We start from the raw sequence: 16,939 nt of genomic DNA, 5'->3' as shown, positions 1-16,939 counted from the left end.
ATGCTGGGGGTCTGTGTGTGGTGGGGCTGTACAGGGAAGGGGATGATGCTGGGGGTCTGTGTGTGGTGGGGGCTGTACAGGGAAGGGGATGATGCTGGGGGTCTGTGTGTGATGGGGCTGTACAGGGAAGGGGGTGATGCTGGGGATCTGTGTGATGGGGCTGTACAGGGAAGGGGGTGATGCTGGGGATCTGTGTGGTGGGGGCTGTACAGGGAAGGGGATGATGCTGGGGTCTGTGTGTGGTGGGGGCTGTACAGGGAAGGGGGTGATGCTGGGGGTCTGTGTGTGGTGGGGCTGTACAGGGAAGGGGATGATGCTGGGGATCTGTGTGGTGGGGGCTGTACAGAGAAGGGGATGATGCTGGGGGTCTGTGTGTGGTGGGGGCTGTACAGGGAAGGGGATGATGCTGGGGGTCTGTGTGTGGTGGGGACTGTACAGGGAAGGGGATGATGCTGGGGGTCTGTGTGTGGTGGGGGCTGTACAGGGAAGGGGATGATGCTGGGGATCTGTGTGTGGTGGGGCTGTACAGGGAAGGGGATGATGATGGGGATCTGTGTGTGGTGGGGGCTGTACAGGGAAGGGGATGATGCTGGGGGTCTGTGTGTGGTGGGGGCTGTACAGGGAAGGGGATGATGCTGGGGTCTGTGTGTGGTGGGGGCTGTACAGGGAAGGGGGTGATGCTGGGGGTCTGTGTGGTGGGGCTGTACAGGGAAGGGGATGATGCTGGGGGTCTGTGTGGTGGGGGCTGTACAGGGAAGGGGATGATGCTGGGGGTCTGTGTGTGGTGGGGGCTGTACAGGGAAGGGGATGATGCTGGGGGTCTGTGTGTGGTGGGGCTGTACAGGGAAGGGGATGATGCTGGGGGTCTGTGTGTGGTGGGGGCTGTACAGGGAAGGGGATGATGCTGGGGGTCTGTGTGTGATGGGGCTGTACAGGGAAGGGGGTGATGCTGGGGATCTGTGTGGTGGGGGCTGTACAGGGAAGGGGATGATGCTGGGGTCTGTGTGTGGTGGGGGCTGTACAGGGAAGGGGGTGATGCTGGGGGTCTGTGTGTGGTGGGGCTGTACAGGGAAGGGGATGATGCTGGGGATCTGTGTGGTGGGGGCTGTACAGGGAAGGGGATGATGCTGGGGGTCTGTGTGTGGTGGGGGCTGTACAGGGAAGGGGATGATGCTGGGGGTCTGTGTGTGGTGGGGGCTGTACAGGGAAGGGGATGATGCTGGGGGTCTGTGTGTGGTGGGGACTGTACAGGGAAGGGGATGATGCTGGGGGTCTGTGTGTGGTGGGGGCTGTACAGGGAAGGGGGTGATGCTGGGGATCTGTGTGGTGGGGGCTGTACAGGGAAGGGGATGATGCTGGGGGTCTGTGTGGTGGGGGCTGTACAGAGAAGGGGATGATGCTGGGGATCTGTGTGGTGGGGGCTGTACAGGGAAGGGGATGATGCTGGGGGTCTGTGTGGTGGGGGCTGTACAGGGAAGGGGATGATGCTGGGGATCTGTGTGGTGGGGGCTGTACAGAGAAGGGGATGATGCTGGGGGTCTGTGTGTGGTGGGGGCTGTACAGGGAAGGGGATGATGCTGGGGGTCTGTGTGTGGTGGGGACTGTACAGGGAAGGGGATGATGCTGGGGGTCTGTGTGTGGTGGGGACTGTACAGGGAAGGGGATGATGCTGGGGGTCTGTGTGTGGTGGGGGCTGTACAGGGAAGGGGGTGATGCTGGGGATCTGTGTGGTGGGGGCTGTACAGGGAAGGGGATGATGCTGGGGGTCTGTGTGTGGTGGGGGCTGTACAGGGAAGGGGGTGATGCTGGGGATCTGTGTGGTGGGGGCTGTACAGGGAAGGGGATGATGCTAGGGATCTGTGTGTGGTGGGGGCTGTACAGGGAAGGGGGTGATGCTGGGGGTCTGTGTGTTATATGAAGCTATACTGAGAAGGGGGCGATTGTAGGGGTTGTACCAGAAAGTGGGTTATGTGTATGTAAGCCCACAAGGGCAGGGTCCTCTCTCCTTTCTGTAATTGTAAATTTGTTTACTGTAAATGATATCTATAATTTTGTATGTAACCCCCTTCTCATGTACAACACCTTGGAATCTATGGTGCTATATAAATAACTAGCTCAAGAGCCCGGGCATAGTAACTACGGTTAGTTATAACAAATTATAATGAATGTATCTATATAAAGCTGAGTGTAGAGCCCCGCCCACTTCGCATAGCCACATTCACTATACTATCCCACATCATCCCGTCAGCCAGAGCCACCGGACTACTACCACTAATATCCCACATCATCCCGTCAGCCAGAGCCGCCGGACTACTCCCCCTAATATCCCACATCATCCCATCAGCCAGAGCCACCAGACTACTACCACTAATATCCCACATCATCCCGTCAGCCAGAGCCACCGGACTACTACCCCTAATATCCCACATCATCCCGTCAGCCAGAGCCACCGGACTACTACCACTAATATCCCACATCATCCCGTCAGCCAGAGCCACCGGACTACTACCCCTAATATCCCACATCATCCCGTCAGCCAGAGCCACCGGACTACTACCACTAATATCCCACATCATCCCATCAGCCAGAGACACCGGACTACCACTAATATCCCACATCATCCCGTCAGCCACAGCCACCGGACTACCACTAATATCCCACATCATCCCATCAGCCAGAGACACCGGACTACCACTAATATCCCACATCATCCCGTCAGCCAGAGCCACCGGACTACTACCACTAATATCCCACATCATCCCATCAGCCAGAGACACCGGACTACCCCTAATATCCCACATCATCCCGTCAGCCAGAGCCACCGGACTACTACCACTAATATCCCACATCATCCCATCAGCCAGAGACACCGGACTACTACCACTAATATCCCACATCATCCCGTCAGCCAGAGCCACCGGACTACTACCCCTAATATCGCACATCATCCCGTCAGCCAGAGCCACCGGACTACTACCACTAATATCCCACATCATCCCGTCAGCCAGAGCCACCGGACTACTACCTCTAATATCCCACATCATCCCGTCAGCCAGAGCCACCGGACTACTACCCCTAATATCCCACATCATCCCGTCAGCCAGAGCCACCGGACTACTACCACTAATATCCCACATCATCCCATCAGCCAGAGACACCGGACTACTACCCCTAATATCCCACATCATCCCGTCAGCCAGAGCCACCGGACTACTACCCCTAATATCGCACATCATCCCGTCAGCCAGAGCCACCGGACTACTACCACTAATATCCCACATCATCCCGTCAGCCAGAGCCACCGGACTACTACCTCTAATATCCCACATCATCCCGTCAGCCAGAGCCACCGGACTACTACCCCTAATATCCCACATCATCCCGTCAGCCAGAGCCACCGGACTACTACCCCTAATATCCCACATCATCCCGTCAGCCAGAGCCACCGGACTACTACCACTAATATCCCACATCATCCCGTCAGCCAGAGCCACCGGACTACTACCTCTAATATCCCACATCATCCCGTCAGCCAGAGCCACCGGACTACTACCCCTAATATCCCACATCATCCCGTCAGCCAGAGCCACCGGACTACTACCCCTAATATCGCACATCATCCCGTCAGCCAGAGCCACCGGACTACTACCACTAATATCCCACATCATCCCGTCAGCCAGAGCCACCGGACTACTACCTCTAATATCCCACATCATCCCGTCAGCCAGAGCCACCGGACTACTACCCCTAATATCCCACATCATCCCGTCAGCCAGAGCCACCGGACTACTACCACTAATATCCCACATCATCCCGTCAGCCAGAGCCACCGGACTACTACCCCTAATATCCCACATCACCCCATCAGCCAGAGCCACCGGACTACTACCCCTAATATCCCACATCATCCCGTCAGCCAGAGACACCGGACTACTACCACTAAAATCCCACATCATCCCGTCAGCCAGAGCTACCGGACTACTACCCCTAATATCCCACATCATCCCATCAGCCAGAGCCACCGGACTACTACCCCTAATATCCCACATCATCCCATCAGCCAGAGCCACCGGACTACTACCACTAATATTCCACATCATCCCGTCAGCCAGAGACACCGGACTACTACCACTAAAATCCCACATCATCCCATCAGCCAGAGCCACCGGACTACTACCCCTAATATCCCACATCATCCCGTCAGCCAGAGCCACCGGACTACTACCCCTAATATCCCACATCATCCCGTCAGCCAGAGCCACCGGACTACTACCCCTAATATCCCACATCATCTCATTAGCCAGAGGCACCGGACTACTACCCCTAATATCCCACATCATCCCGTCATCCAGAGCCACCGGACTACTACCCCTAATATCCCACATCATCCCGTCAGCTAGAGCCACCGGACTACTACCCCTAATATCCCACATCATCCCGTCAGTCAGAGCCACCGGACTACTACCCCTAATATCCCACATCATCCCGTCAGCCAGAGCCACCGGACTACTACCCCTAATATCCCACATCATCCCGTCAGCCAGAGCCACCGGACTACTACCACTAATATCCCACATCATCCCGTCAGCCAGAGCCACCGGACTACTACCACTAATATCCCACATCATCCCGTCATCCAGAGCCACCGGACTACTACCACTAATATCCCACATCATCCCGTCAGCCAGAGCCACCGGACTACTACCCCTAATATCCCACATCATCCCGTCAGCCAGAGCCACTGGACTACTATTCCTAATATCCCACATCATCCCGTCAGCCAGAGCCACCGGACTACTACCCCTAATATCCCACATCATCCCGTCAGCCAGAGCCACCGGACTACTATTCCTAATATCCCACATCATCCCGTCAGCCAGAGCCACCGGACTACTACCCCTAATATCCCACATCATCCCGTCAGCCAGAGCCACCGGACTACTACCCCTAATATCCCACATCATCCCGTCAGCCAGAGCCACCGGACTACTACCACTAATATCCCACATCATCCCGTCAGCCAGAGCCACCGGACTACTACCACTAATATCCCACATCATCCCGTCATCCAGAGCCACCGGACTACTACCACTAATATCCCACATCATCCCGTCAGCCAGAGCCACCGGACTACTACCCCTAATATCCCACATCATCCCGTCAGCCAGAGCCACCGGACTACTATTCCTAATATCCCACATCATCCCGTCAGCCAGAGCCACCGGACTACTACCCCAAATATCCCACATCATCCCATCAGCCAGAGCCACCAGACTACTACCCCTAATATCCCACATCATCCCGTCAGCCAGAGCCACCGGACTACTACCCCTAATATCCCACATCATCGCATCAGCCAGAGCCACCGGACTACTACCCCTAATATCCCACATCACCCCGTCAGCCAGAGCCACCGGACTACTACCCCTAATATCCCACATCATCGCATCAGCCAGAGCCACCGGACTACTACTCCTAATATCCCACATCATCGCATCAGCCAGAGCCACCGGACTACTACTCCTAATATCCCACATCATCCCGTCAGCCAGAGCCACCGGACTACTACCCCTAATAACCCACATCATCCCATCAGCCAGAGCCACCGGACTACTACCACTAATATCCCACATCACCCCATCAGCCAGAGCCACCGGACTACTACCACTAATATCCCACATCATCCCGTCAGCCAGAGCCACCGGACTACTACCACTAATATCCCACATCCCGTCAGCCTGAGCCACCGGACTACTACCACTAATATCCCACATCATCCCGTCAGTCAGAGCCACCGGACTACTACCTCTAATATCCCACATCATCCCATCAGCCAGAGCCACCGGACTACTACCCCTAATATCCCACATCATCCCGTCAGCCAGAGTCACCGGACTACTACCCCTAATATCCCACATCATCCCATCAGCCAGAGCCACCGGACTACTACCACTAATATCCGACATCATCCCGTCAGTCAGAGCCACCGGACTACTACCCCTAATATCCCACATCAGCCAGAGCCACCGGACTACTACCACTAATATCCCACATCATCCCGTCAGCCAGAGCCACCGGACTACTACCGCTAATATCCCACATCATCACTTCAGCCAGAGCCACCGGACTATTACCCCTAATATCCCACATCACCCCATCAGTCAGAGCCACCGGACTATTACCCCTAATTTCCCACATCACCCCATCAGTCAGAGCCACCGGACTATTACCCCTAATATCCCACATCACCCCATCAGTCAGAGCCACCGGACTACTACCCCTAATATCCCACATCATCCCATCAGTCAGAGCCACCGGACTATTACCCCTAATATCCCACATCACCCCATCAGTCAGAGCCACCGGACTATTACCCCTAATATCCCACATCATCCCATCAGTCAGAGCCACCGGACTACTACCGCTAATATCCCACATCATCCCATCAGCCAGAGCCACCGGACTACTACCACTAATATCCCACATCACCCCATCAGTCAGAGCCACCGGACTACTACCCCTAATATCCCACATCACCCCATCAGTCAGAGCCACCGGACTACTACCCCTAATATCCCACATCATCCCATCAGTCAGAGCCACCGGACTATTACCCCTAATATCCCACATCACCCCATCAGTCAGAGCCACCGGACTATTACCCCTAATATCCCACATCACCCCATCAGTCAGAGCCACCGGACTACTACCACTAATATCCCACATCACCCCATCAGTCAGAGCCACCGGACTACTACCACTAATATCCCACATCATCCCATCAGTCAGAGCCACCGGACTCCTACCACTAATATCCCACATCACCCCATCAGTCAGAGCCACCGGACTACTACCACTAATATCCCACATCACCCCATCAGTCAGAGCCACCGGACTACTACCCCTAATATCCCACATCACCCCATCAGTCAGAGCCACCGGACTACTACCCCTAATATCCCACATCATCCCATCAGTCAGAGCCACCGGACTATTACCCCTAATATCCCACATCACCCCATCAGTCAGAGCCACCGGACTATTACCCCTAATATCCCACATCACCCCATCAGTCAGAGCCACCGGACTACTACCACTAATATCCCACATCACCCCATCAGTCAGAGCCACCGGACTACTACCACTAATATCCCACATCATCCCATCAGTCAGAGCCACCGGACTCCTACCACTAATATCCCACATCACCCCATCAGTCAGAGCCACCGGACTACTACCGCTAATATCCCACATCACCCCATCAGTCAGAGCCACCGGACTACTACCGCTAATATCCCACATCATCCCATCAGCCAGAGCCACCGGACTCCTACCGCTAATATCCCACATCACCCCATCAGTCAGAGCCACCGGACTACTACCACTAATATCCCACATCACCCCATCAGTCAGAGCCACCGGACTCCTACCACTAATATCCCACATCACCCCATCAGTCAGAGCCACCGGACTCCTACCACTAATATCCCACATCATCCCATCAGCCAGAGCCACCGGACTACTACCACTAATATCCCACATCACCCCATCAGTCAGAGCCACCGGACTCCTACCACTAATATCCCACATCACCCCATCAGTCAGAGCCACCGGACTCCTACCACTAATATCCCACATCACCCCATCAGTCAGAGCCACCGGACTCCTACCACTAATATCCCACATCATCCCGTCAGCCAGAGCCACCGGACTACTACCCCTAATATCCCACATCACCCCGTCAGTCAGAGCCACCGGACTACTACCCCTAATATCCCACATCATCCCATCAGTCAGAGCCACCGGACTACTACCCCTAATATCCCACATCATCCCGTCAGCCAGAGTCACCGGACTCCTACCACTAATATCCCACATCACCCCATCAGTCAGAGCCACCGGACTACTACCCCTAATATCCCACATCACCCCATCAGCCAGAGTCACCGGACTCCTACCACTAATATCCCACATCATCCCGTCAGCCAGAGCCACCGGACTACTACCCCTAATATCCCACATCACCCCATCAGTCAGAGCCACCGGACTACTACCCCTAACATCCCACATCATCCCGTCAGCCAGAGCCACAGGACTACTACCACTAATATCCCACATCATCCCATCAGCCAGAGCCACCGGACTACTACCACTAATATCCCACATCATCCCGTCAGCCAGAGGTACCTGACTACTACCCCTAATATCCCACATCATCCCGTCAGCCAGAGTCACCGGACTACTACCCCTAATATCCCACATCATCCCATCAGCCAGAGCCACCGGACTACTACCCCTAATATCCCACATCATCCCGTCAGCCAGAGCCACCGGACTACTACCCCTAATATCCCACATCACCCCATCAGTCAGAGCAACCGGACTACTACCCCTAATATCCCACATCACCCCATCAGTCAGAGCCACCGGACTACTACCCCTAACATCCCACATCATCCCGTCAGCCAGAGCCACCGGACTACTACCACTAATATCCCACATCATCCCATCAGCCAGAGCCACCAGACTACTACCCCTAATATCCCACATCATCCCGTCAGCCAGAGCCACCGGACTACTACACCTAATATCCCACATCATCCCGTCAGCCAGAGCCACCGGACTACTACCACTAATATCCCACATCATCCCATCAGCCAGAGCCACCGGACTACTACCCCTAATATCCCACATCATCCCGTCAGCCAGAGCCACCGGACTACTACCACTAATATCCCACATCATCCCGTCAGCCAGAGCCACCGGACTACTACCCCAAATATCCCACATCATCCCATCAGCCAGAGCCACCGGACTACTACCCCTAATATCCCACATCATCCCGTCAGCCAGAGCCACCGGACTACTACCCCTAATATCCCACATCATCCCGTCAGCCAGAGCCACCGGACTACTACCCCTAATATCCCACATCATCCCGTCAGCCAGAGCCACCGGACTACTACCCCTAATATCCCACATCATCCCGTCAGCCAGAGCCACCGGACTACTACCCCTAATATCCCACATCATCCCGTCAGCCAGAGCCACCGGACTACTACCCCTAATATCCCACATCATCCCGTCAGCCAGAGCCACCGGACTACTACCCCTAATATCCCGCATCATCCCGTCAGAGCTACCGGACTACTACCCCTAATATCCCACATTATCCCGTCAGCCAGAGCTACCGGACTACTACCCCTAATATCCCACATCATTCCGTCAGAGCTACCGGACTACTACCCCTAATATCCCACATCATCCCGTCAGAGCTACCGGACTACTACCCCTAATATCCCACATCATCCCGTCACCCAGAGCCACCGGACTACTACCCCTAATATCCCGCATCATCCCGTCAGAGCTACCGGACTACTACCCCTAATATCCCACATTATCCCGTCAGCCAGAGCTACCAGACTACTACCCCTAATATCCCACATCATCCCGTTAGCCAGAGCCACCGGACTACTACCCCTAATATCCCACATCATCCCGTCAGCCAGAGCTACCGGACTACTACCCCTAATATCCCACATCATCCCGTCACCCAGAGCCACCGGACTACTACCCCTAATATCCCGCATCATCCCGTCAGAGCTACCGGACTACTACCCCTAATATCCCACATTATCCCGTCAGCCAGAGCTACCGGACTACTACCCCTAATATCCCACATCATCCCGTTAGCCAGAGCCACCGGACTACTACCCCTAATATCCCACATCATCCCATCAGCCAGAGCTACCGGACTACTACCCCTAATATCCCACATCATCCCGTCACCCAGAGCCACCGGACTACTACCCCTAATATCCCGCATCATCCCGTCAGAGCTACCGGACTACTACCCCTAATATCCCACATTATCCCGTCAGCCAGAGCTACCGGACTACTACCCCTAATATCCCACATCATCCCGTTAGCCAGAGCCACCGGACTACTACCCCTAATATCCCACATCATCCCGTCAGCCAGAGCTACCGGACTACTACCACTAATATCCCACATCGTCCCGTCAGCCAGAACCACCGGACTACTACCCCTAATATCTCACATCATCCCGTCAGCCAGAGCCACCGGACTACTACCCCTAATATCCCACATCATCCCATCAGCCAGAGCTACCGGACTACTACCAGTAATATCCCACATCGTCCCGTCAGCCAGAACCACCGGACTACTACCCCTAATATCTCACATCATCCCGTCAGCCAGAGCCACCGGACTACTACCCCTAATATCCCACATCATCCCATCAGCCAGAGCCACCGGACTACTACCCCTAATATCCCACATCATCCCGTCAGCCAGAGCCACCGGACTACTACCCCTAATATCCCACATCATTCCATCAGAGCTACCGGACTACTACCCCTAATATCCCACATTATCCCGTCAGCCAGAGCTACCGGACTACTACCCCTAATATCCCACATCATCCCGTTAGCCAGAGCCACCAGACTACTACCACTAATATCCCACATCGTCCCGTCAGCCAGAACCACAGGACTACTACCCCTAATATCCCACATCATCCCATCAGCCAGAGCCACCGGACCACTACCCCTAATATCCCACATCATCCCGTTAGCCAGAGCCACCGGACTACTACCCCTAATATCCCACATCATCCCGTCAGCCAGAGCCATCGGACTACTACCCCTAATATCCCACATCATCCCATCAGCCAGAGCCACCGGACTACTACCCCTAATATCCCACATCATCCCGTCAGTCAGAGCCGTCGGACTACTACCCCTAATATCCCACATCATCCCGTCAGCCAGAGCCATCGGACTACTACCCCTAATATCCCACATCATCCCATCAGATCCACCGCACTACTTCCCCTAATATCACACATCATTCCTTCAGAGTCACCGGACTACTACCCCTAATATCCCACATCATCCCATCAGCCAGAGCCACCGGACTACTACCCCTAATATCCCACATCATCCCGTCAGCCAGCGCCACCGGACTACTACCCCTAATATCCCACATCATCCCGTCAGTCAGAGCCACCGGACTACTACCCCTAATATCCCACATCATCCCGTCAGATCCACCGCACTACTTCCCCTAATATCACACATCATTCCGTCAGAGTCACCGGACTACTACCCCTAATATCCCACATCATCCCATCAGCCAGAACCACAGGACTACTACCCCTAATATCCTACATCATCCCGTCAGTCAGAGCCACCGGACTACTACCCCTAATATCCCACATCATCCCGTCAGTCAGAGCCACCGGACTACTACCCCTAATATCCCACATCATCCCGTCAGCCAGAGCCATCGGACTACTACCCCTAATATCCCACATCATCCCATCAGCCAGAGCCACCGGACCACTACCCCTAATATCCCACATCATCCCGTTAGCCAGAGCCACCGGACTACTACCCCTAATATCCCACATCATCCCGTCAGCCAGAGCCATCGGACTACTACCCCTAATATCCCACATCATCCCATCAGCCAGAGCCACCGGACTACTACCCCTAATATCCCACATCATCCCGTCAGTCAGAGCCGTCGGACTACTACCCCTAATATCCCACATCATCCCGTCAGCCAGAGCCATCGGACTACTACCCCTAATATCCCACATCATCCCATCAGATCCACCGCACTACTTCCCCTAATATCACACATCATTCCGTCAGAGTCACCGGACTACTACCCCTAATATCCCACATCATCCCGTCAGTCAGAGCCACCGGACTACTACCCCTAATATCCCACATCATCCCGTCAGCCAGAGCCATCGGACTACTACCCCTAATATCCCACATCATCCCATCAGCCAGAGCCACCGGACCACTACCCCTAATATCCCACATCATCCCGTTAGCCAGAGCCACCGGACTACTACCCCTAATATCCCACATCATCCCGTCAGCCAGAGCCATCGGACTACTACCCCTAATATCCCACATCATCCCATCAGCCAGAGCCACCGGACTACTACCCCTAATATCCCACATCATCCCGTCAGTCAGAGCCGTCGGACTACTACCCCTAATATCCCACATCATCCCGTCAGCCAGAGCCATCGGACTACTACCCCTAATATCCCACATCATCCCATCAGCCAGAGCCACCGGACTACTACCCCTAATATCCCACATCATCCCGTCAGCCAGAGCCACCGGACTACTACCCCTAATATCCCACATCATCCCATCAGCCAGAGCCACCGGACTACTACCACTAATATCCCACATCATCCCGTCAGCCAGAGCCACCGGACTACTACCCCTAATATCCTACATCATCCCATCAGCCAGAGCCACCGGACTACTACCACTAATATCCCACATCATCCCGTCAGCCAGAGCCACCGGACTACTACCCCTAATATCCCACATCATCCCGTCAGCCAGAGCCACCGGACTACTACCCCTAATATCCCACATCATCCCGTCAGCCAGAGCCACCGGACTACTACCCCTAATATCCCACTATATCCCGTCAGAGTCACCGGACTACTACTCCTAATATCCCACATCATCCCGTCAGATCCACCGCACTACTTCCCCTAATATCACACATCATTCCGTCAGAGTCACCGGACTACTACCCCTAATATCCCACATCATCCCGTCAGTCAGAGCCACCGGACTACTACCCCTAATATCCCACATCATCCCGTCAGCCAGAGCCATCGGACTACTACCCCTAATATCCCACATCATCCCATCAGCCAGAGCCACCGGACCACTACCCCTAATATCCCACATCATCCCGTTAGCCAGAGCCACCGGACTACTACCCCTAATATCCCACATCATCCCGTCAGCCAGAGCCATCGGACTACTACCCCTAATATCCCACATCATCCCATCAGCCAGAGCCACCGGACTACTACCCCTAATATCCCACATCATCCCGTCAGTCAGAGCCGTCGGACTACTACCCCTAATATCCCACATCATCCCGTCAGCCAGAGCCATCGGACTACTACCCCTAATATCCCACATCATCCCATCAGCCAGAGCCACCGGACTACTACCCCTAATATCCCACATCATCCCGTCAGCCAGAGCCACCGGACTACTACCCCTAATATCCCACATCATCCCATCAGCCAGAGCCACCGGACTACTACCACTAATATCCCACATCATCCCGTCAGCCAGAGCCACCGGACTACTACCCCTAATATCCTACATCATCCCATCAGCCAGAGCCACCGGACTACTACCACTAATATCCCACATCATCCCGTCAGCCAGAGCCACCGGACTACTACCCCTAATATCCCACATCATCCCGTCAGCCAGAGCCACCGGACTACTACCCCTAATATCCCACATCATCCCGTCAGCCAGAGCCACCGGACTACTACCCCTAATATCCCACTATATCCCGTCAGAGTCACCGGACTACTACTCCTAATATCCCACATCATCCCGTCAGAATCACCGGACTACTACCCCTAATATCCCCTATCCTCTTGAATTCCATGCCTCAAAACGTCCGATTATCCACCACCCTCGGATCCTTCAGACGGAACCTGAAAACCCATCTTTTCAGGAAAGCTTACAGCCTGCAATGACCATTCTGCTGCCTGAGCTACCGACTCACCACCACCAGAGCTGCTGCACCCCCGACCTTCTTTCTCTTCCCCACTATCCCGTAGAATGTAAGTCCACAATGACAGGGTCCTCTCCCCTCTGTACCAGTCTTTCGTTGTATATTTGTTTACTGTTAACGTTATCTATAACTTTGTATGTAACCCCCCCTTCTCATGTACAGCACCATGGAATTAATGGTGCTATATAAATAAATAATAATAATAATAAAGAGTGGCCTGGGGTCAGTACCAAAGCGCAGCGTGGAATGGTCCTAACTTCCATGCCAGGGATCCCTTTAAGAGAGCCTGGGGTCAGAACCAAAGCACTGGATGGATTTGCCCTGCTTTCCATACCGAAGATCCCTTTAAGAGGGAAGTTGTGCCTATGGGATGGAGGATGTGTGATGGGGATATGAGCATGGAGGGGAGGATTCATTTCTGTCATGTGCTCTCTGCTTCTTTCTGGGGGTCAGACAATGGCTGGGAGCTTATGTTCCCAGGGATGCTAGATTTTTCCCACCATGTCAGTGTCTACTGAGTTGTCAAATGGGAAAACTTGCTCATAGCAACCAATCACAGCTCAGCTTCTTTTAACCAGCTCTGGTGAAATGAGAGATGCTTAGTGATTGGTTGCAAGGAAAACTGTTGCTCATAGCAACCAATCACAGCTCCGCTTCTTTTGATCAGCTCTGGTGAAATGAAAGATGCTTCGTGATTGATGATACACACACACACATACATACCTTCATGTTGTGAATTCCCTTGCTCAGACTTCTGAGCCAGAGCTCCCTCTGGTGGTTACTGGGAGTAGTGGAGCTGGCCAGTCTGATGGAAGTTTGCCACCAGACAATGATGATTGGGAATCTGGGATTACTGGCTGGGAGCATATAAGTGAGCAGACTTCACTTAATGGTTGCTGGTGATTTCCTCCTTGTGCATTTTGAGCTCTTCAGTCTCCTGCCTGATCTGCATGGTCCATTAAAATGATTCTTTTGCTAATCCTTTGCATCTAATTTGGTTGTGCCTTTTTTTTTACTTTCTGCTTTGTTGCGAGGGTTCAGCGTACTCCCTGCTGGGGGCAGCGCTGGGCCCCGCTCCATAAGTTACAGCTTGTGTTAGTTTGTTCAGTCCCCTGCTATATTAGTATCTTTTGCTTTGCCTCCAGTTCACACCAGAGTGCTGATCTAGCGGGGGTGAGGTCGTGTGGCCTCAGGTTTTTTGCATATCAGATGTGTTGGATTTTTTAGGGTTTTTGTATGATCGCAGTGTCTTTTCTGTCTTGTCCTGTCTAGACAGTTTGGGCCCCATCATTTGCTCAGTCTATTTTCTGCCTGTGTCTGCATCTCATCTTGTCTCACCGACAATATATGTTTGGGGGCTATCTATTCCTTTGGGGTCTGCTCCGGGGCAGTTTAGATTTCACCTTTCTGGCTTTAGGCTTAGTTAGTTCTCCAGCTGTGCCGAGGCGTCTAGGATCATTGTAGGTACGCTCCACGGGTACTGCTAGTTGTGTGGATAGGATCAGGGGTCTGCAGTCCGCTGAGTTACCAACCTCTCTGGTTTCCTGGAGGCTTAGCCTGTTCCTGCCATCCTCCTCGGTGACCCATTCATAACACATTCACTTATATATATAATAAATTGTGGTGGGGGGGATGTGCAGGGAAGGGGCGATGCTGGGGATCTCGGTGTGGTGGGGGCTGTACAGCGAAGGGGCGATGCTAGGTGTCAGGATAATATTCGTTTTTGCAAATAACTGAATCACCTATCCAGAACTTCCTGCTGCATCGCCTTGATTTTTGAAGGACATGCTCCTCCCCATTTACATTTGTGCAGTAGTCACAGGAAGCCCCATGTGCAGGCACATGTTTCTTTGTTTATTCAAACTCGAGTTTAATAAACCACGATAACCCCAGTGACAGGAGAAATACATTTTCCGAATTGGCATCATTAGAGCTACGCACGGCAGCATTTTGCAGCGGATACTGACATCAGAAACCGAGAAAACAGTTTCTGCCACTCCGTAGCCAACAGGCATTTCATATTTGGTATCAAACGAAAGGTAAATTCGCAGGGGAAGATAAAATGCCTGCTAAGCCTGAGGTGATGCCATTCATGGAGACTATAGAGGTTGGTGCCACCAAATTCAAGGAGAAAGAGGAAGCAACGACGTGATGGAAAATTAGGTTTTTATTGTGGAGATCTGGGACATTGGAAGAACGACTGCCCTCGTACATCGAGTATCAAGCTGCCAACTCTGGGTAATTGTCAAGGAGGTCACCCAGACTCTCAGGTACCATTCTCATAATTTCAAAGAATTTTGTTAGAAGTGGAACAGTGTTATGGAGGGGGTTTCGCATCCACTTCTGCTTTTGTGGACTGTGGAACTTCCATGAACTTCATTGACTCTAGTCTGGTGTCCAAGTTAAAGTTAGGGACAGTTAGGCTAGAGACTCCCATCATTGCCATTGATAAAACACCGTTGGCTCAGAATGTCAAGTTTGTCTCTGAGGAGTTACTCTTCAAGGTGGGTTCCTTGCACCAGGAACAAATTTCATGTTATGTTATGAATAATCTTCCCGCGGGATTGGTGTTGGGGTTACACTGGTTACAGAGGCATAATCCTGTTATAGACGGGGATCTCGTGATATTGTTAAATGGGGTCCTAATTGTTCCAATGGTTGGCTTTCTGCTGTTGTGTCTGCCATTAATCCAGAGGGTATTCCGGAGTACCTGAAGGACCTTGGGGACGTGTTCTCCTAAAAAGAGGCTGAGGTCTTGCCACCACATCATCCTTAAGGATTGTACCACTAATCTTATTCCGGATTCTAAATTTCCCAAAGCCCGTTTATACAATCTTTCTGGCCCGGAACGTACCGCTATGAAAAACTATATCTCTGATAGTGTACGCAAAGGTCACATCTGTCCCTCTGTCTCACCTGTGGCCGCTGGTTTCTTTTTTGTCAAGAAAAGATGGTGGTTTACGCCCATGCCTTGATTTCCGGGAACTAAATAAAATTACGGTGAGAAATACCTACCCCCTCCCTCTCATTCCTAATCTCTATAACCAATTGTCAGGGTCTAAGTGGTTTTCCAAAGTTGATCTCAGGGGAGCATATAACCTTATCCGCATTCGAGAAAGCAACGAGAGGAAAATGGCATTTCTCACCTCCGAGGGTCAGTTTAAAAATTTCGTCATGCTCTTCGGTCTCACGAACGCGCCTGCTGTGTTTCAGAACTTCATGAATGATGTTTTTTTCTGATTTATCGGGCGTTTTATGGTTGTATACCTGGATGACATCCTTGTTTTCTCGCCTGACAAGGAATCCAACATTGGTCATTTTTGTG

This window comes from Dendrobates tinctorius, unplaced genomic scaffold (genome assembly GCF_039654945.1).
Source record: "Dendrobates tinctorius isolate UK_male_01 unplaced genomic scaffold, ASM3965494v1 ptg000440l, whole genome shotgun sequence".
Lineage (NCBI taxonomy): Eukaryota > Metazoa > Chordata > Amphibia > Anura > Dendrobatidae > Dendrobates > Dendrobates tinctorius.
The sequence above is the reverse complement of the archived record's forward strand: the minus strand, read 5'-3'. Positions refer to the sequence as shown.